Below are 22,223 nucleotides of genomic sequence, written 5' to 3' on the forward strand. Positions count from 1 at the left end.
CAAAGCTTCTCTGTCAAGTCCCATTTACCAAAGGCTAGTTGATAGTAGTTTATTAGAAGCTGTCGCTTTTCCCGTTGCTATCCAATACCCTGAATGTATCTTTGAGTGTGCAAATCATTTCGACCCTATTTTTGGGTGTGTTAAGAAAGCCTCAGGGGAAGTAGTTGTCAAAATTAACAGAACCAGTGTAAATTCCACCCTCAGGATCCCTCATAAAGAATCCTATGAGCCTTGGACATTCGAGGAGGCTGAGCACCTATATGCAGCAAACAAAACCAGCTATGACACCAAGATTGCTCAGTCCTAGATGTATTTCTTTATATAGAAGATAGTTGAGGGAGTCAAGTTCATTGATTGGTCAGACCTCATAGCTGAGAACTTGCACAAGGGCTTGATTAATGTGACCAACTATGGTCTGTTCTTCTTGTCTTCTTACCTGATCTACATCCTAGTGGCATCCAAAGATTGGGACTTTCTCCCACATTCACCTTGGGTAGATGGCATGCCTATCTATCACTATTATAGAGATCTCCAATAAGACACAGTATGCAAAGAGTTTAAGAAAATCAATGATGTCTTTTTAAGGAAATTGGTTTTTGAACTGCAAGGTCGAGGGAATGATAGGATGTCAGAGGAAGCCAAGCAAGCTATTCAAATTTATGGTTGTTGTTTTATTTAATTTCCTAGACTTACCTATATATCAGAGTAGGTGGTTTTCCTGGTGAGTCTTTGAAACTACCACTCTACTGTTCAAACTCTATGGTGTTATCAGAAATGTGTAGATAGTTTTCCTCTCTTGTTGAGTCCTTTCAAATTTCTTAAAAATCCTCTTCAATATTCTTCTCGATCGAAATTGGACATTATAGCTGCCCTAGTGTGAAAGAAGCTCTATTGTCAGCCAAGTCATTGACCCGCTTGTGTCCTAAACCTTTCACCTCTTAGCTAGATTTTGATTACACCGGCTTTACCAAAAATAATGTTAAAAATGCATTTGCTTTGTTTCACTCCCCACAGCTAGAGGATTTTTGGGTGAATTGCCACAATGAATTTTAGGTGAGGAAGAGGCTTTGGTCACGCTTAACCATTAAGAAGGTCATCATGTTCAACGTGGAGCTGGATACTTATGGGTTGAAGGATGATGATTCTAAGGAAATAATTGATCAATTTTACATAGATCAAATTGAATGCATGCCTATTCTAGAAATTGACTGGGAGAAGAGAGAAGAGAATTTATGTGTATGCCTGTACCAAGGATGTGATAGCTAGAACTACCAAATGGATAAAATCAAGGGCGACAGTTACTCCAAGCTTTTCTGAGAAATCTTCAAGGAGAAGAGATAAAAGGGTTTCCCAGAAGTGAACTAATCAAAGTGTCCCTAAATTTGTTGCAGGTCCACTTGAAGTCAAACTTCAGGTTCAAGAGGAGACTTTAAAAAGTAAAAGGATAACTTGCTTGAGTACGAAGAAGACACTGATTGCTAAAAGCAAGAGCACCATAACTGTGGACCTCAAGGCAACGGAAGACCCACCCATGGCAAAAAATTTACCAGAGCCTCAGAGCTTGTCAGCGACCACCGACAATCAACAGGGTAACCTTACTCTAGTCAATATTTCTTCCACTGGAGAAAAAGAACAGGAAACTCCCAAATGGCTAGAGAAATCAATGGAAAAGAAGTGAAGCATTGTTCCCATATCCATGCCAATTGATGACCTGGTTAGCAAGTGCCTTGGTAAGATGCCTAAAGTGAAGAAAGCGAAAATAGAGTCAAGGATCAACTTTGACAAAACTTCAGGGTGGTGGGCGGCAGAGATAACCACACCACCTGATGGAAGTGCTCATGACTCCGTAGCTCCTCAGGATTACCAGATAACCAAGGTTGATCTTGGAAAGGAAAATCGCGAGACATATGAAATTATTTGAGGTATCCAACAAGAAGATTGCATAAAGGGTGTGGAAAGATGGGCAAGATAAGCAAGAGATGAAGGAAAGGATTAAAAGTATGGCTCAGTATATCAACGCTATCCTTCATCCCGAGGCTAAGCTAGTCAATGAGGTGTCAACGATCGTTGACGTATCTTCCCTGACCAACCAGCTGTCATTGGAAAATTTGCACAAGTGTATGGTGGTGGCAAAAATAGCAAGTGAGTGGGTGTTGGATGTTCTGCATAACACTATCAAACACATAGGTCATTTAGATCAGGCATCAAAGGAAAAATTGAATATCTCCAAGAAGGTGGAAACAAGCAATGATGGGTATGAAAAGGAGAGGAATAAATGGTCCAAAATAGTTATGTGGTTGGAAGACGTGCAAGAGCTTGGCCTACAAAAGTTTCAGGCTAAATGCCCTGTAGCCGGTCTTGATGAAAAAGCCCTGTATGTCATTAAAGATTGTATTGAGTGGAGAAACGAAGTGCTAACGCAGGGAATATCTTCCTCTTCACTATCAACTTGTTTTCCTTTTGAGTTTCCTCCTTTTCTACCAAGGGTTAGTTTATCTTTGAGTTTAAATTCAAGACTATTAGAAGGAGCATAGTTATCAAAGTTATCCATTAATTAATCCTTCATCAAATATTCTCATCTAATTGCATGCATGAAAGGATGAAAGCAATAAAACATTCATAATATGTTGATACAAGATATGGTAACCCATAAACCTTCCAAATAGAAAGTAAAATTGGGGTGGGGATGATCCCACAAGCTTTAGTACCACAATATAAAGTTGACTGGTTAAGGCTTACAATTGATCACTTCAGATGATCTACCCTGTAAGGAGAAATAAGGATTGCTAGGTCCATCCTATGAAAGGATTTACACAACATAAAATAAAGTATGTACTTAGTAAAGATATTTTTCAAATACTTATAAGTCTACCTTGTAAAAATATTTGACTAATGCACCTGTCAGGATGAACCAGTGGCTGATCTTTGATCTACAACTCTAATTTGTTGGTTGAGATTTCTTTAAAATGTGAAGATCATCTTGCTATGATAGATAAATCTTTTTTGTCCCTTATACTACTTGTAGCCTTGTTAATTCACACTTTGTATATTTATATTCACTTCATACTTCCTTCTTCTATATTTGGATGTGATACAATACATTAAATATATACCAATCCAAAACATAATTCATCAATTTCAGCTACAACATAGATTTCTGTCAAGATCACAAGTTGACCCAACTGCTGGCACTCGGGTTCTGAAGACAAACTTGGTGAGGTTCTAATACTTGAAAACCATTGTCAACATTTGACATCATCATTCTCTTGGTAGAAGTAGAATCTTAGTTCATACTAATCACTTCCAAGTAGCTTAAACTCAGTCAAAACTTGTGACTTAGTGAACACTATTTAAATTGAATCACTTGGTTGACACTTCTTGGCTTGGTCAATACTAGATTCACATAATTGAAACTATGAAATTGGTATACACTAGAGAAAACTATTAACACTATGCAACTTAGTTAATACTTTGAAGCTTAGTTAGCACTATCACTGATCAACTTGGTAGATATTGCTCAGTATAAACTATATATAGATTCTAAAACTCGGTAGCAACTATAGAACTCAAGAGTAACTGGATTGCTTGGTTAACACTGCAAATTGCTAGATTAGCTTGGTAGTAGTTTAACTAATTGAATAAATGTGAGTCACTAATAAACAAACTTGAGCTTAATGTCTAAAATCTCCCCCTTTGGCATTAGTGATAAACACACTTATTAACCAAAAACTAAATACTCAAAATTTTCAGGTGAAAATATTCTTTTTATCCCCATCCTATGTCTTCAACTTGGTAATATTATTTATTTTTGAGATTTTTAAAATTGATTTTGTAAGAGATTATTTGTACATGTATTTTTATAATATTATATTTCTCCCCCATACATATATCACATATATACCACATATTATACTTTTCCAATAATCTTCATATATACATTCGTTTTATATTATACTTCTCCCTAATATATATACACTTCTCCCCCTTTTTGACATAAATTAAAAAGGTGTATACTACATGTTGATGCCAAAATGTGACAAGAAGTTAGAATGTACCTTCAAAATCAATGCTATTGTCTTGTCCCAATTATTCAGTCACACCTTGCTTGCATGAAATGCAATTTGTACTTTTGTTGATGATTCCATCATGTGATTAGCTAAGGAGAATTTATTGTCATGGATGAGTGCCTTGGCATGTTAATTGTGCTTCTCCAATGCATCCATGTTTGGGAGAATCATGCCTTGGATGTATGTAAGTGTAGCCCTCATCCTAGATTCTTCCCTTAATAATTATGCTTGCAAATTTGTCAAATATCTGATATTTGTATAGTGTGTAGAACTATAGCTTCGGTAAAGTGACAAGTGGTGTGCACTTGCCTTAAAGTCTTCATCTATCTTAGATAATTTATCTTTGATTCCTTGGGTGAAGATAGATATGTCACACAACTTACTAAATAATGAAGTTAAATTGTTTGTAGAGGTTTCCAATGAATTGAGAATAGTAGACAATTCTACTTGGTTTATTGCAATTTTTTACACCACTTGTTCCAATACTTTGTTTTCAACTTTCCTCTCTACTATTTGTAAAAACTTTTCTTCTCCATTTAGATATTCATTAATTTTTTTGACAACTTATGCTAACTAAACCAAAACAGGTTGTGAAATATCAACTGCAATACTTAGTGCATCTAAAAATATGTTCTTTACATCTTCAAGCACTTGATTTTCCTTGGTCTTCTCTTCTCTAAGATTATTTTTCTTAGCTCTCTTTTGCAATAATTCACCCATGATGTTCATTTGATTAGGATGTAGAGTAGAGATATCTCAATTTGGGATAACTATGTCCTCATCTAGATCAATATCTTCGTCTTTACCTTGAACTTTATTTGAAACTTTAGTACTTGATTGAGACTTGTTCTCAATTGTCCTTGTACTTTCTAGATGCACACTTGGAATAATAATAATATTATAAATAGAGGGGCTAGAAAAAAAAGTAGATATTGCACTAATAGTAGAAATACATTGTTGTTACATTGTCCAATTTGATGATGGTGGCACTTGCTACTTGGTAGATGAAGTGTTGATCACTTCAATCAATATGGTGCTCAACTGAATAGGTGGAAAGATTGGTTGGGTGATTGGTGTTGTAGTGGTTGCCACAAAAAACTTGGTAGAATCTTTCTTAGAGCTTGATGACATTAAATCTTTTCTCAAAAAATGAGGAAATTAGGCCATTACTGTTGGTGCAATCTTTTCCGATTCAGTTTCCTCAGTACTCTGAATCTTAGAGAAACTCCCCTTTGTAACTTCTTGTTCTTCCTTCTAGTCATCCATATTTATATCATCTTTTATTTCTACATCTTCTTCATCATCATTGTCATCATCTTCCTTATTATCTTCATCATCTTTATCACTAACATGAACAACAAAGTCACTCAACTGATGAAGTTTGTAAATATTCTTCCATGTGGTAGTGGCATGTTTTATATAGAGTCTATGTCTTTCATCAGTGCATGACATGTATTGAATTTGAGAGTGAGCTTTTTCTCAATTTTCTTCATGGAATCTTTCACCTCTTTGTCATTGAGACTCAACATGAGTTGCCTTAGAGTCTATTCAAATATGTCTTTTACAGTCTTCTTAGCATTTTCCCATCAGGGATTGATTTCTTGCATAAGCTCATTTGGAATTTATTGTACAAGTTGATCAGAAGAGTACTTCCATTTACCCAATTTTTTCATCATCATGTCCTGAACCTACTTTTTCTCATCTACATTGCCAATTTCATATCCGAGTGAATTGAAGTTTTCCATTTTAGATCCTTTTTCTATTTCATTTATTTTTTCTTGAAATGTAGGTGGAGGCTTTTTTAATATAATTTCCTTAGAACCCTCCTCGCCTAAATTCAATTTCTTTATAGATTTTGATGCTCTTCTTTTGAATACTGTAGTGGATGGCTTAGTAGGTCTAGTTATGATAACCTTGCCTTTCTTCCTTATTGACTCTCATTCCTTAGAATTTGTTTCTTCTACTTCATCCTCTACTTGATCTTCTTCCATACCATCTCCTTTTCCTTCAATCAATAGGAGAGTAGAACTTTCTTTCCTTAGCTTTTCTATCCTCGTCTTTCCTTTGTTAACTACTTGAGGAAGCTTAATTTCAAGTTCTATTCTTTCCTTGGCATCTTCATAGGTACCAAAATATGTGGCCTTGGGATCCATAGGTTCATTAATTCGTGCCTCAATGATATCCTTGGTGTCATCAATGTCAACCTCATAGTTTAGATGCTTAACCCACACCATTCTAGGTCTGACTACTTGAATGTAGACATTTTCATAGTTTTCCATGAAATAAATATCATCCTTGTAGTCTTCTACAAGTTTGTTTGGTGTTCTATATCTATTATTCATCTTTTCTTTGAATGAATCAAAACAATTGGCTATGATACTAACAAAGTTTTCACCCATCTCTATTATATATTCATTAATCTAATATAAAACTACTACATCTTTTCTCCATATGACTGAATCTTTAGAAGGGAATAATTTTTACATATAGAAAAATAGACAAGTTAACAGTGAACCAAACTTAAATGGATTTTTTTGGGAAGTTTTGATGCTCTTCATGTTCTTGTTGAACTAATTTAGCATTAGCTCAGCAAGGTTGAAGGACATGTTGTTCTTCACTACCTTGAGCTAGACCAACTACCTCACACGACACACTATCGAGATGAATGGAGTTGTAGATCTTATGATTAATCACATTAATTCCAAATTTTAGTTGCATGTTAGTTACATTGCTAATATTTATTCCTCTTTCACCCCATTCGGCAAGAGTCTTGTTTTCTAGTTCTACCCAACTTAGGGTTTTGGTAGTCTTGACTTTGTTTAACATTGGGAGCCCTATGATTCTATGAATCATTTTATTTGTGATTTGAATAGGCTACTCCAACCATAATTTTCCATTATATACATGACTAAGGATAAACCTTATCCAATTTATTTGAAAGTCTCAAGGCATATGCAAATGTGTGTTAAACCCTTGCTCTCCAAATGTTGATGCTCAGGGTTCAACACACCATTCACACATAACCTCTTCAAAGTCTCATTTATCTCTAGGGGTCCAAGTTCTTGTATTGAAAAATGACAATATGAATTGATATTGTTAATGAGTAATACCTTGGGTAGAATATGTGACTAAGCTCTAGTTGGGTCAAGTGCTTCTACAATTGCCATGCTCAACTTGAAGTTTTTTGCCTCCCAATTGATTCCTCGAACCAACATCTCATATCCATTCTTGGATTTACTACTGGAAGGTGCCATGCTTAGTAGGGTTTATAAAAACATTAAAATCTTTAGCAAAAAACAAAAAGATGGCTTGGAAGCACATAAATCGCTCTTTACATATAGCTCTTGAAAATTCATGATGAAAAATGAATTTGATTTCCTTCCTTTTAAAAAATTTTCACTTTTCAAATGCCATAAATGCTTGGTACATTCACTCATTCAGTGAAAAACTATCTTCCACTTAGTTTAACCTTAATTCTTTTCAAAGTCAATCATAGCTCATTGTCCACACAATATTTCAGTGTATTCTGACCTTTGCATCTTCAATATTGATATGCATCTCTTCTTCTTGCTAGCTAGAATTGATGTGAGATGTCTTCTTTAGAGTCTTAGTTCTAGTTATTCCCATAGGGAATTTAAGTTGAGATGATTGAGTCACCCAACTCTTGAGTGAGATCTACTTCATGACTCGAACTTGCATTCTCAGAAGATTTTTGAATTCATTATTACCTCATCTTCTTTCTAATATTTTTAGCTTTGTCTTTCTTTTCATCTTCAATTCTTCTAGTGTTCATACAGTTCTTGGCAAGATGTCCAAGTTTTGTATAGATAAAACATCTTCTAGTGGTGTCTCTTTTCCTCATGTGATGTTTCACACAATTTTCTCTAATGTGCCCAAATTCTCCACAATAGTGGCATCTACACCATGTGTTGTAGTCCCATCCAAATATTGCTTTTACAATTTATTCTACTAGATTCTATCTAGGGTTTGTATTTAGAATATTGTTGTCCTTGTTTCTTGCAATTGTGACATTTACCTTCAAACTTAGGTTTCTCCTTGGATTCAATTTCTCTATGTCCATGCTTATTGCAATTGTAACATTTTCCATTGAATTTTTCTTTACCATTACTCAAACATTTATTTGATGTATGACCTAACTTACCACAATGATTGCAAGTAGGCCTTTGATTATTTTGAGCTCGTTGTTTGGATGATTCATGTTCTTCTATGTATCCTATTCCATCTTTTCCTTTGTGTCTGTATTAACTTTTCTCATTCAACTGATTCATGTCTACTTGATATGTCAACATTATTTCATTGGTTTGATTTTCAGTATTTAGATCATTCTATAGCCTTTCATTCTCTAATATTATATTCATAATTTTTTCATTTGCATTAGTGAGTTTATCAATGAATTCTGCCTGCTAAAGGGATAGATGTTAAATTTCATTGTTCTTTCCTTCTATTTCTTCTTTGGCTTTCTCTTTTTTCTCCATGACTTCGCATAGTCTTACTGACTAGATTTTTTGTTCTCTTTTCATCTTTCTAGCTTCTTCTTGAAGATTGTAATTCTTTTCTACTAGGTCTTTGATTTCTTCATCAACTTCATTTGAATTTCTTTCTAGACAAATATCTCCAATTCTTTCTTCAATGTAGAGATTGTCATTCATTTGTATTGCAAGATCTTTTCCTCTTTTTAATGATTGAGAGATTTTCTCCTTTTCTTGCTTTAGTTGACCAATGGCTAAATCCAAATCCAACTTTTCATTGTCAATAGCCTTATCTATCTTGTATACCTCCATTACCTTTGATCTATGCTCAAGTTGCTAAACTTCTTCTTTGAGAACCACAATTCTCTAATACCAATTGTTGGAAATATTAGGCAGGCAAGGTTACTAGGGGGGTGAATTAGGAACCAGTAAAACTTCAACTAATTTCACCAATTAATAATTCATAAAATATTTTGATCTAATTACATGCATGAAAGAATGAAAGCAATAAAACATTCATAACACTTTGACACAAGATATGGTAACCCAGAAAGCTTCCAAATAGAAAGTAAAATTGGGGTTGGGATGATACCCACAAGCTTTAGTACCATAGTATAAAGTTGGCTGGTTAAGGCTTACAATTGATCACTTCTAATGGTCTACCCTATTAAGAGAAATATGGACTAGTAGGTCCGCCTTTTGAAAGGATTTACAAAACATATAATGAACTATGCACTCAGTAAAGAGATTTGTCAAAGACTATTAAGTCTACCCTATTAAAGGATTTGACTAATGCACCTATTAGGATTAACCAGTGGCTGATCTTTGATCTGCAACTCTGATTTTTTGGTTGAGATTCATTTGGAATGTGAAGATCACCTTATTGTAATAGATAAATATTTTTTGTCCCTTATACTTCTTATATCCTTCTTAATTCACACTTCTACTCTTTATATTTACTTCATACTTCCTTCTTCTATATTTAGATGTGATTCAATACATTACATGTATACCAATCTAAAACATAATTCATCAAAGTTGGCTACAACATAGATTTCCATCAAGATCACAAAGTCGGCCCAACTACTAGCACGTGGCTTTTGAAGAAAAATTTGGTGAGGTTCTTATACTTGGAAACCATTGTCAACAATCAATATTGGCATGCTCTTGGTAGACATAGAAGCTCAGTTCATACTAATCACTTCCAAGTATCTTAAACTTGGTCAGTACTTGTGACTTGGTGGACATATATAAATTGAATCACTTGGTTTATACTACATGGATCAATCAACACTAACACTATGAGCTCAATATAAAATGAATCACTTGGTTGACACTTATTGTCTTGATCAACACTAGATTCACCTCACTAACATTTTAAACTCGATAGACATTGGAGAACACGGTTGACACTATGCATCTTGGTTAATACTGTGAAGCTTAATTAGCACTACCATTGATCAACTTGGTAGCAACTATAGAACTTGGTAGTAACTAGATTTCTTGGTTAACACTACGAACTATCATATAAGCTTGGTAGTAGTTTAACCATTTGACTAAGTGTGAGTCACTAATAAAAAAAACTTGACCTTAGCGCCAAAACCATGGTCATAGGCTTAGGTAGTGGTGCATAATTATTTTCCAGGTAGAGCAAAATAACATCATTGATGCACAATATATGTAGCTTCATTAACTCTTTCCATGTAGAAAAGTTTTCTCTATTAATATTAGGGATCCCCCTTCTGTAAGACATCCTGATCTTTAGCTTAATTTCTTAAAACCTTTTCCTATGAGAACCAACTTATCTAATACAAATTTTTGGAAATTTATAAGGAGTAATTGAGATGGGAGGGGTGAATCAATTACCACAAAAAACAATCCTTGTGCCTTAGATGTCAACACAAACTTCCACTTATCATGCAATACTGGATAGCTTGGTTAACACTAGAATATTACTATCACTCAGTTAACAAAGAAATCATAATATTTTAAAACTATTTTCTCCCTTTAGTGACTTGGATGTAGAAATGTAAAGCATATGTAAATAAAATGAACATAGATGACACCAAGATTTAATGTGGAAACCCAATTTGGGAAAAACCATCTTGCAACAAGTCACAATAATTTCCACTCTTTTCAAGTGAGTCGTATTAGGAGCCAACCTTGTTAAAGGTTACAAAACATACTATTAAGTATGACCCTATTAGAGGATTTGGATCACCCTGTTAGGAGTGGCTTGGTTAGAGGTATTCAAATACTTCAATCTTGAAATGTCACCTTGTTAGAGGATTTACAAAATCACTATTAAGTCAAATCTGTTAAGATATTTCTTTACTACTACAGTGGTTAGAAAGCAACAGTAGCTTGACCTAATTTATGAAGCAACTTTCTTTGTAGATTCAAATCTTTATTTTTTCTTCACCTCTAGATCCTTCCTAATCAGATGTTCTTTGAATTTTATCTTCCACACTTTCCTTCTCTTCCTTTTTCCTTTTCTCAGATGTCCATCTTTCTCATGTTCCACTTCTTCTCATTTGTCTTCTCAATTTGACCTATCTTATATTTCATAATCTAGGAAAATTCAGCTTGAATACCCTTTCAAAACATTAATAAAAATTCAAATAGTCAGCCTCCATTAATAAAATATTTGACAATTATATTCTACTACAACTCAGTTAACACTAAAACTAAACAATCGATTGACATTGTGAGTTCTTCAATGCCCAACCACTCACTCAATACTGCAAACAAGAATCCTTTCATTAACTAACTTCTTGGTCACTACTAGAAAGTCTTCATTAATTGAATTTTTTATTAATACTAAGATATACAAGATTAATACTATAAACTCTACATTGCTTGGTTAATACTAACATTTATGTAAACATCAATGATAATATACAATTGAAGAATTGTTTTGAACAATATGTTGCCATGGAATGTGTTGAAAGGGGTTACTAGTTATCCTATGACCCCTTTCAAACTATTTGAACAAATATAATATGGTTGTAAGGGTCCTAGGATCCCTAAGGACATAAGTTGTTTTGGAATGCATCAAAAGAGGTCACAAGTTATCCTTTCGCCCTTTTTGACTCATTCAATCAAATAAAATAGGTCCATAGGGTCCTAAGACCCTACAAACATATGTTATCATGGAATGCATCGAAAGGGTCACAGGTTATCTTATGAACCGTTTTGACCCATTCAAACAAATATAATAGGTCTCTATGTGTATTAGGAACCTTTGGAACATATGTTATCATGGAATGCATGGAAAGGGGTCACATGTTATCCTCTAGCCCTCTTTGGCCCATTTCAACAAATATAATATGTCCCTAGGGGTCCCAGGAACTCTAAGGATTTATTTTTTCATAAAATATATCGAAAGAGATCACAAGTTATGATATGACCCCTTCTTGTCCATTCATGTAAATGGAATAGGTCCCTAGGGGTCCTAGGACCCCTTAGGACATATATTTTTATGAAATGCATCAAAAAGGATCATAGGATTTCCTATGACCCCTTTCAACCCATTCAAACAAATGAAATAGGTCACTAGGGATCCTAAGACCCCTAGGGACATATGTTGTGATGGAATCAAAAGGGTCTTATGAACTCTTTCAACCCATTTGAACAAATAAAATAGGTTTGCAAGGACATATGTTATAATGGAATGCATTAAAAGGGTCACAGGTCATACATGTTAGAAATATTATGATAGGCTAAGTTACTATGAGGGGAGGGGTGAATCAGTAAACAATAAAACTTTATTCTTAAATACCAATTAATTATTTATGTGAATTATGATCAAACTGCATGTAGGAGAAACTAAAAACATGAAGGCATACACAAAACTTTAACATACAAGATTTGGTGACCCAAAAATCTTCCAAATAGGAAGTAAAACTAGGGTGGAGGTGATACCCACAAGCTTTAGTAGTGTAGTATAAAGTTGGTTGGTTAAGGCTTACATTGATCACTTCTGATGATCTGCCCTATTAGGAGCAATAAGGACTGGTAGGTCCACCTTGCAAAAGGATTTGCAAACATACAATGAAGTATGCACTCTGTAAAAAGATTTACATAAGACTATTAGGTCTACCTTGTTAAAGGATTTGACTAATCCACCTATTAGGATGAAGTAGTAGCTAATCTCTAATTTGCAACTTGGTTTGCTAAATGAGATTCCTGTGAGTGTATAAATCACCTTGTTGTGATAGATAAAACTTTTCTGCTCCTTATACTATTGTAGTCTTTGTAATTCACTCTTATACTCTCTTCTTTTATTATGTTACTTCTATTCAATGATTTGGATGTGATACAATGCATTACATATATACCAATCCAATTACAAAATTTCAAATTCAGCCACAATAAAAGTTTACCTAAATATTATAGAGTCGGCCAAAGTGTAGAAACTCAAGTTCTAAAGACTGACTCAGTGAGGTTTATGATACTTGGCATCCACTGTCAATGCTCAACATCATCATGCACTCAATAGACATAGAAGCTCAATCCATATTGATCACTTCCAAGTAGTCTTAAACTCAATCTGCACTAGTGACTTGATGAATACTACAAAACTCAACATATAAACTAAATCACCTGATTCACACTACATAGCTCAGTCAATGTTATTACTTGCAACTTGGTATAAACTAAGTCACTTGGTATAAACTAAATCACTTGATTCACACTACATAGCTCAGTCAATGTTATTATCTTAGTAGGATGCTTGTTAGTTTATATTATTTTTTGTAATTTGCTTTTGGTGTGTTAAGCTATGTTAGGGGGTGATCCTTTTTGTGGATGGTAATTTGCTAGTAGTTTGCCTACTTGTTTTGTAAGGACCAACCCCCTTGTTTTGGTTGCTTAATATTTCAAAAACATCTAAAAGGTCATCCTTAAAAATTAAGAAAATATATCAATTCTTATACTAAGTTATTATTAAAAAGAATAATCCTAAAATTCATGCCTTTCTACACATTTCATTAGGTTCCTTCATTTTCAAATTCTAAATAATAATACCATTTTGAAGTCATTGAAGTTCAATAGTTATACGTTTGTTCACCTTTTCCTTTATAAAAGGGTGACACAAGTTTTTATTTTTACCCATATGGTAAATGATTCATCTCACAAAAATACATAGGTACCTAGCCACTGCATCTACCTAGTATATAGGAACAAATACTAAATACATAGCTCACATGATTGAGCCAAGGAAGTATGAGAAACAATAGAAGAGCCCCTTGAATGCATACAAGAGTGAGGTGACAAGAAAAAAGAAAATTCATCCAAAATACCTATATATCAAGGAACCATGTTCAATATGTATAAGAGAATACATATGTGTGTATTGAGGTGATCAATCCCATACATGTGATGAGGCTGATGTCAAAAAAGGTAAACTCAATGGACAAGATAGAAAACAAAGCAATAGCATCAACCCCCATAGCACTTTAATCAGAGTAGTGCATGTACAATAAGGTAAAATATATAATGAATATAATTAATCAGTAATCTCTATGAGTGTCCCTCAATGACATTTCTCAAATCAGAAGGCAAAATAGAGAAAAAGAACTCAAATGAAAATACAGATAAAATATGGTACTTTATCATAGTGCATTTGCAAGAATGCATACAAATGATGTCTACAAAGACTAGAAGAGACATAAGGGTAATATAATAGATATTACAACCCATGAAAAATCATCTAAAGCAACAAAATAAATCCCTAGACCTGAAACAATTAAGATATCCACCAAAATGAAAACACACAAAAGACTAAATAGAATGTGCCAGAAGAATATTCTTGATAAAGAACTAGTAATACTGGAAAGTTCCTTGAAAGACCTTTCGAATGATATAAAGAAATTCTCAAATCAGAGAACAAATGCTCAAGATATGTCTCCTACAATAAAAAATACAACTCTTGACTTTGACTAAAAAAACATCAAAAAAACATTTAAACTAAAAAATAACCTAAACCAATACGACATGCTCAAAACCATCTTTTTGGAGGTACCTTGTTTGCCAAAAATGTGTTCTAAATGAGAAAGATTTTCAGAAAAAACCACAGATATGTCCAAACTGAGATTAAAGGGAATTTGAGAGGGGTGATATAGTGTTGATGGCATGCTATTGTTAGTGTACCAATACATAAAAATTTATAGCCATACGACCATCATGGTAAAAAAAATATTGCCATGTAGTAGATGCAAAGTTGAGCTAAGCTAAGTAGTGTTGATCTAAGCAAGAGATGATCCAAGAAGAGTAGAGTCAAGACAAGTAGATTTGAGTTGAGTTGAGCATAGTAGAGAAGAGAAGAGCCAAGATGAATAGAGCATAGCTAATCTGAGTAGAGAAGAGATCATCTAAGAAGAGTAGAGTTGAGCCAACAAGATCAAACGACAGCCAATCCGAGAAGAGTAGAGTTGATCTAGAAATATTTGAGTAGAGTAAATTCATTCCAAGAAAAGTTGATCCAAGAAGAGTAGACATGATCTAAGAAGAGATGATCCAAGTAGAGTGGATCTGATCCCAGTACAGAAAAGTCAAGCTGAGAAGATTTGAGTAGAGTAGATTTGAGTGGAGAAAAGGGAGTTTGAGTAGAGTAGAGATGATCTTAGAAAAGTTGATCTAAGAAGAGTCAATCTTAGTAGAGAAGAGTGGAATTAAGAATAGTAGAGTGGATCCAAGAAGGTTCAAGAAAAGAGATTAAGAAGCCAAGGTAGCTTGGGTAGCCAAGGTAACTATTGTTTCTTACATAGGTAGGGTAGCTTGGTTCACCTAGGTAGCCTAACTAATGTGACTAGCCCATGTAGTTCAACCAAAAAAAAAACCTCTAAAATCTCCAAGCCTTTTGAAGCTCAGATCTAAAAACCAATACCAAAACTCTCAAGAATAGATCAGGGTAATGAAGATCTAAAGATTTGATATTGAAGTTGATGATAGATCAACCCCATAACTCTCAAGAATCACTTGCATGCAAATACCTATTGTTGGAATACTTTAGAATAACTAGGGGGGTGAATTAGTTATCCAAGGTCTAGATGTATAAATAAAACTTTTCATAGCTTAGTGAACCCATAAAACATTTATTATCATGCATGCATCCATAAGATTATGCAATCACTTAAAACTTGTAGGTTTCTATCAAAAAAATTTACAAAAATGTAAACATGAAACAAAATAGATTAAAAAACACATTTGACATAATGATTTATGTGGAAATCCAATTTGGGAAAAACCACCAGTAACATGCTACTCTTTTTCACTCTTCTAAAGTGATGCCCTATGAAAAGCCAACCATGTTAAATCTTATGATACACATTATTAAATGTGACCCTATTAAAGGATTTCAATCAACCTTGTTAGGAGTTAGCCTTGTTACAGGACTTTAGACCATTCAATTGGAATGTCACCCAATTAAAGGATTTACAAATGACTGTTAGGTCAACCTTAATCCAAAGGATTTACCCTATACTGATACAATTATCAGAGTAACAATAAGATTTTATTTGATAGAAAATTACAACTCCATTTATAGATTACAAATCTCTATTTTAGTCCTCTTTTCTTCTTGGCCCTCACAAATTTCAGCTCTAATAGCTTGTTTACCCTTCAAGCATTCATACTCTTAAGCCTTCTTTCTTAACATGTCAATGTAGACTTCTTTACTTAGGTCACTTCATGAAGCAATGTCATTGACACCTTACCTCCCTTAGGTTCTCACACATGACAACCCTTTCTTCTGTCTAGTCATCCCTATAAATAGGAAATTAAGATCTTTTTTCATCCATTCTCCATCATCCAATTTAGGGTTAGGAAAAATTAGTTAGGATTCAATGAATCCACCTCATATTACATCTCTCTTCTAAAAAATTCTTCTTCAATCCTCTTTGAATTCACCTTAAAATGGTTTACCTTGAATTATGTGCCACTAGCTCATGAATTTGATCTTCTATTTTGTTCACATAATCCAAGGAAACAAATTTGTCAGCTTAGATCCATCGAATTCATGATCTTTCAAATAATGTAGCCACTTGGCATTAACTTGCTTCTAATGCTCAAGACGTACTACATTGCTCGGCATCCTCTATAGAATCACTCGACATGAAATAAAGTTTATTGGTGCTTGGAATCAACTAAACTTTACTCAACATCCACTATTTTTCTTGGTATACACTAGAATAGACTTTTACTCAGCTCCAACTAAATATACTATCCACTCGATCAAGCTTGGTAGACAAACTTTGTTTAACTTGTTCTTCTAATCCTACTTAGTGGAACTAGCCTTTGTAACCTTAAGTAGATTATCAATACACCCTATTATCACTGCCCTAGTTGATTCTTTTATTCCTTTATATAACATAACTTAACCTTTCCTCTAGATGTTATTATTACACCTATTGATTAAATCCTCTTTATCAATCAAATAAATGATAGCACTTAAATCTTGTAAGTAGTTGTCTTACTAGAAAATAGCAGGTTTGACATTAGTGAAAAAATAATGATTGAAACGTATTGATCATAATTTTCTCAATCTATTCTCAATAGTCTCCTTCAACAATCTCCCTCTTTGGCATTGATGGCAAACCAAACTGATCGACCAAATTGACTAGATTGAAATAGTAAGACCGACAAAATACCAAAAATAAAATAATTCTTCTCCCTATTACTAGGTAGGTGTTAGGTTTTCTCCCTCTTTGTTCAATCTCCAATCTCTTACATTTCTCCTTATTAGTAACTATCTTCCTCTTTCTTATTTTTCCCTTTGATCAGTAAATATCTCCCTCTAGGATCAGTTTAATTCATTCTTGCATTTCTCCCTCTTTGATAACAATGCCAAAGACTTGTCATCTTGACATGTAGATATAAACTTCTTCAATTTCTCCCTCTGTCACCTTATTTGTGACTAATTTGTAGTTTCAGCTCTTTGGTTACTTTAGGAAGTTCCTAAAGTAAGATCCACTACATCAATTTTTAACATATGAAAATCAGCTTTTTTGATGTAGGGCACTCCTTTTGTTACTTAGATAGCCTTTGATAGGGGTATCACCCCTAGTTTACCTCTTAGATACTCATGAGCGTCCTTAGGTAATGCTTTTGTGAAGATATCAACAATTTGTTATTTTGTGTTGAAATATTCTATCTTCACCTCTTTATCTTGAACTAATTCTCTCAAGTAATGATACTTGATTGCAATGTGCTTAGTCTTTGTATGCATCACAAGATTCTTTGATATGTTTATAGCACTTGTATTTTCACTGGTTCTGTGATCTCTTCCTTCATTCATTTGAGCAGTTGTTTGATCCATACAATGTTTTTACAATTTACAATAGCAACAACATATTTAGTTCAACAGTAGATTGTGAAGTGCAATTTTGTTTATTTCTAGTCCATGTAACCAGCCTCTTGCCTAAGAAAATGCTCCTCCACTTGTGCTCTTTCTGTCATCAATTTTTCGAGCCTAATCAGTATCAGTATATGCTCTTAATTTAAATTGCTTATTTTTCTTATAGTATAGACCATACTCCTTTATTGCTTTCAGATATCTCATTATTCTCTCTATAGCCATCAAATTATTTTCCCTGGGATTAGCAGAGAATCTTGCAACTATCTCTACAAATAATGCAAGTTCAGTCTGCTATGTACTACATATTGTAATTTTCCAATCATAGACCTGTACAATGTTTGATTCACCTCAATTGAATCATCATTATTTGACAATTTGTGTCTTGTCACCATAGGTGTACATACTAGTTTGGAATCCTCCAATCCAAAAGTTTTCAATATTTCCTTGATATATTTTGACTGAGTAATGTATATACCATCTTTCATCTGATATACTTGCAAACCCACAAAGAACTTGATCTCTCCGAACATAGACATCTCAAATTATTGTTTCATTTCATTTGCAAAAACCTTACATAAGGCATCTTGACCTCCAAACATTATATCATTAACAAAAAATTATGATAACAAAATAGCTTTGCCTTTTCTGTCTTTATGTACAGATTGTTGTTATCATCAATCCTTTCAACTCCAATCTTCACAAGATACTTATGAAGTCTCTCAATTTATGCTCTTGGTGTTTGTTTCAAACCATATAGAGCTTTTTGTAATCTACATACCATATTTTATTATTAACATCAACAAATCCTTTTGGCTATTCTATGTAAACTCTTCCTCTAATATGCCATTCAGAAATGCAGATTTAACATCCATTTGATAAACTTTGAACCCTTTGTATGCAAAATAAGCAAGTAGAGTTATTACTCCTTCCAATCTAGCAATAGGAGAAAATTTCTCTCCATAGTCAATTCCTTCTTCTGCATATCCTTTCCAAACTAATCTTGCCTTGTTCCTTGTGACTTCACCATTTTCATCTATCTTGTTTCTGAATGCCCACTTGTTGTCAATCACATTTTTCTCTTCAGGTCTAGAAACTAGAGTCCATGTTTTTTTTCTCAATTTGTTCAATCTCTTCTTTCATGACTTTACTCTAGTCCACATCTTCTAAGGCATATTTCACTATTTTAGGCTCTTTCATGGTCAACAAATATGTTTCATCTCTCAATCTATTTGTTGTCATTGGTCTAGCATCTTTATCTCCAATAATTTGTGTAGTAGGATAATATCTCTTGACAAATTTGGACAATCTTGGTTTAGTTCTAGTTTCTTCATTTGATCTTACAAGTTCAAAGTCACTATGTACATCTTTGTCAGGTAGATCAACATCTCTTTTATGTATACTAATCTCAAAATTAGAATGTGCTTCAACTTTATTATATAACTTGGTATCTAAATGTAGCTTGGTTCCTGAATGCAACTTGGCATTCACAGTATGTGACTCAGTAATCATTGAAATTTATTGTTGGTTTGTAACTTGATTTGTAGCATCTTCAGAAGGCATACCTTCATAAAAGTATACAAATGATTTGTATTCTTTTGATTCTTTCATAGGTTTAGCCTTATATACTTTTGTATATTCATCAAAATTTACATTTGTGCTTTCCACAACTTTGTTAGTGTTAGTATTTAAACACTTATAAGCTTTACTTATGGAATATCCTAGGAATATACCTTCTTCACTTTTTTCATCTAGGAATATCCTAGGAATATTTTACATTGGGTGTGTTGGGACTCAAAATCAAAGCCTTGATTTTGAGTAGCATTGAGAAAATTAAGCCCTACAAATGCATTTTTGATGCATATGTACCCTGCTATACTTGTGAGGCCTATGAGGTGTTTAATGTTTCTAGCACCATACATTCAGTATGTCTATGCATTCCATGAAGACAAATTTCCATTTTGAGCTATTTTGTGAAGTCTTGTTTTGAGCAATTGTCAATTCTACATTTTTGCCCAAGTGTCAAACAGCGACAGGAGACCTTGTTTGCAATTAAATATCTTGTACCTAGTAATGTTTCATGACATGCCACTATGAGAATGTCTAGTGTCCATAGCAGAGAGACTATGTTTTAGATTTTGAGTTGTTTTGAATCTATTTGACTAAGTTTTGAATCCCTTAAAGTTGGTCATTTGTTGTTGTCATGTTGATGTGAATTGTTCTGAATTCTGGGAAGCCCTATTTGACAAGTTATAAATTTTGACTAGTTGACCCAAAAATGAAATTTCCTTTTGCATCATATTCTAGGGGTTAGAGACTTGCTACATTCTTGATTTGAGCTTATGACAAATCTGTTTGATCAATTTTCAAATGCAATTCTATTTGCAATTTATAAAGTTTCACTAGTAATTAGGAATACAAATTGATCAGGAGCCCTATTCGAGATGTCATATTTTTTAGTCCATGATTGGTGGGGCCAAATGGATTGTACCAATATGTTCTATATTGAAAATACTACAAGTGTACCAATTTTCAAATCTTGATGAATCCATCTGCACACTTTCCCATGGCCATTCCATTTGCAAAAAACACTTTTTTATTGATGTTTCCAATTTGAAAATTCCAAGTAGCACACTTTGACCGCTTTCCATTTGTGCCCTATTATTCTTCATAAGCCCAAATCATAGATTCATAGTCTCCTCGTAACAGTGAGCCAACGTCCCAATTTTTTTGCCCCCAAGTGTCAGTTTACCTAGTTTTTGAAGCTGAATTTGAAAGCATTTTATGGTTTTTTGACATGTTTTCTTGCAAGTAGTTCTAAGAGAGAAAATTTGATAGTCAATATTTGTTGACTGAGAAATTTTCATGAGATGAGATTCAATAGGGTAGTAGTATGCGGAACAAAGAATCAATGTGCTAGTTTTTAAAGCCTGATTAGGTGTTTTGGTCAGTTTTTAAGGCCAGTCAAAGGACCTCCTGGCATGAAGTTGATAGTTTGCAAATAGGTGTAAAAGTGAGTTGTAAATTTATTTCTATGGTGCAAATTGACTTCATTCAATAACTTGAGTGCAATGGATCAATTTGAGGATTTAGTTGTTTAGAAATGAATTTTTTTTTTAGCTAGACCCACTTTTGGGGCCTAACTAACTCATCCAAGATTGATAGGTTTCAAGGCAAATAGAGGATGTTTTAAAAATGAAAAGTTATTCATAGTTAGATAAGAGGAAAGTGTATGTAATCAGAGAAGCAATATAAAACATCCATGTTCTGAGTATCATGAGATTTTAAGATTCTAGAAATGGACAACAAAGAGGCATTTGAGGAGTCTATTGATGTAGAAATTTTGGGAAGTACAAGAGATGCCCAATCTTTTGCTCGCTAGCAAGCCAACAAAGATTCAGGCTTAGAGGAAGGTAAACTATATGATGATGTTCCTTAAGAGGAGGACAATTCACAAAGATGATGCAAAAGGCCTAAGAAATTATAGAGCAAGGAGAATATGGATGCAACAAGAATTTATCAAGTTCACCCTCTCTTTGTCATTCTTCATATCTATGATGATGAAACAAATCATGGGGCAAAGCTAAGCAAACTTGTCACTTTAAGATTTGAGTATTTGGTTAAGCTACATATTGTCTGTGTTGGGATTGAAGGGTTGCAAGGTGGCAATGAAAACAATTTCTTATAAACTTGTTTCCCAATGACACTGGTGTTGAGCTTCCACATTAGATAGCTAAATTCTCCTCTAGTATCAACTTTTTGTTTTATGAGAAAAGAGCATAGAGACCATTCAAATGGGTTCAGCACTTGGCTAGAATTTACTTTTTGCTTAAAAATCCTCCATTGCTTGGTGATAATATGTTAGTAAGTCATGATTCTACTAGAGGTGGATCTAGTTTGGCAAGGTTAACTATGTACCATCAATAGCATCATGTCTAGGCAATATTGCAAAGAATTCATGATAATAAATTTTAAAAAAAAACTCAACTAGCTCTTAAGGAATAGCTTGAGTCATTAGTAAAGCTTAAGATTCCATTATTAGCATTCAAAGCTATGCCATGGGCAATACATAGGTTTAAGTGTACTTTCCATAGCTGGTCTGTTGTAGACGGTAGAGACAATCACATTTCAGTAAAGCTAGAACAACTTAGGAGGAATCCACACCAAAGATAGGGTGGGGTGTGAACAAAATGGAAACCCTACTCGAGAATAACACTTTATGTTGTCATAAACCAGTATATCATTTAAGATTTGTGTCTGCTTTGGGTAGAGTCTAAGGTAGGCATTTTTAAGTGAAATTTCCTATGGTTT

The 22,223-nt window shown here is 33.8% G+C and overlaps 1 pseudogene; it reads left to right on the forward strand.

Moving 5' to 3' along the window:
• Window positions 1–2,000: 2,000 nt before the first annotated feature.
• LOC149575468 (THO complex subunit 5B-like) lies at window positions 2,001–21,917 on the forward strand (annotated as a pseudogene).
• The last annotated feature ends 306 nt before the right edge of the window (window positions 21,918–22,223 follow it).

This window comes from Cupressus sempervirens, chromosome 2, assembly GCF_028749045.1.
Source record: "Cupressus sempervirens isolate cs-2001-9-10 chromosome 2, ASM2874904v1, whole genome shotgun sequence".
Classification (NCBI taxonomy): Eukaryota; Viridiplantae; Streptophyta; class Pinopsida; order Cupressales; family Cupressaceae; genus Cupressus; species Cupressus sempervirens.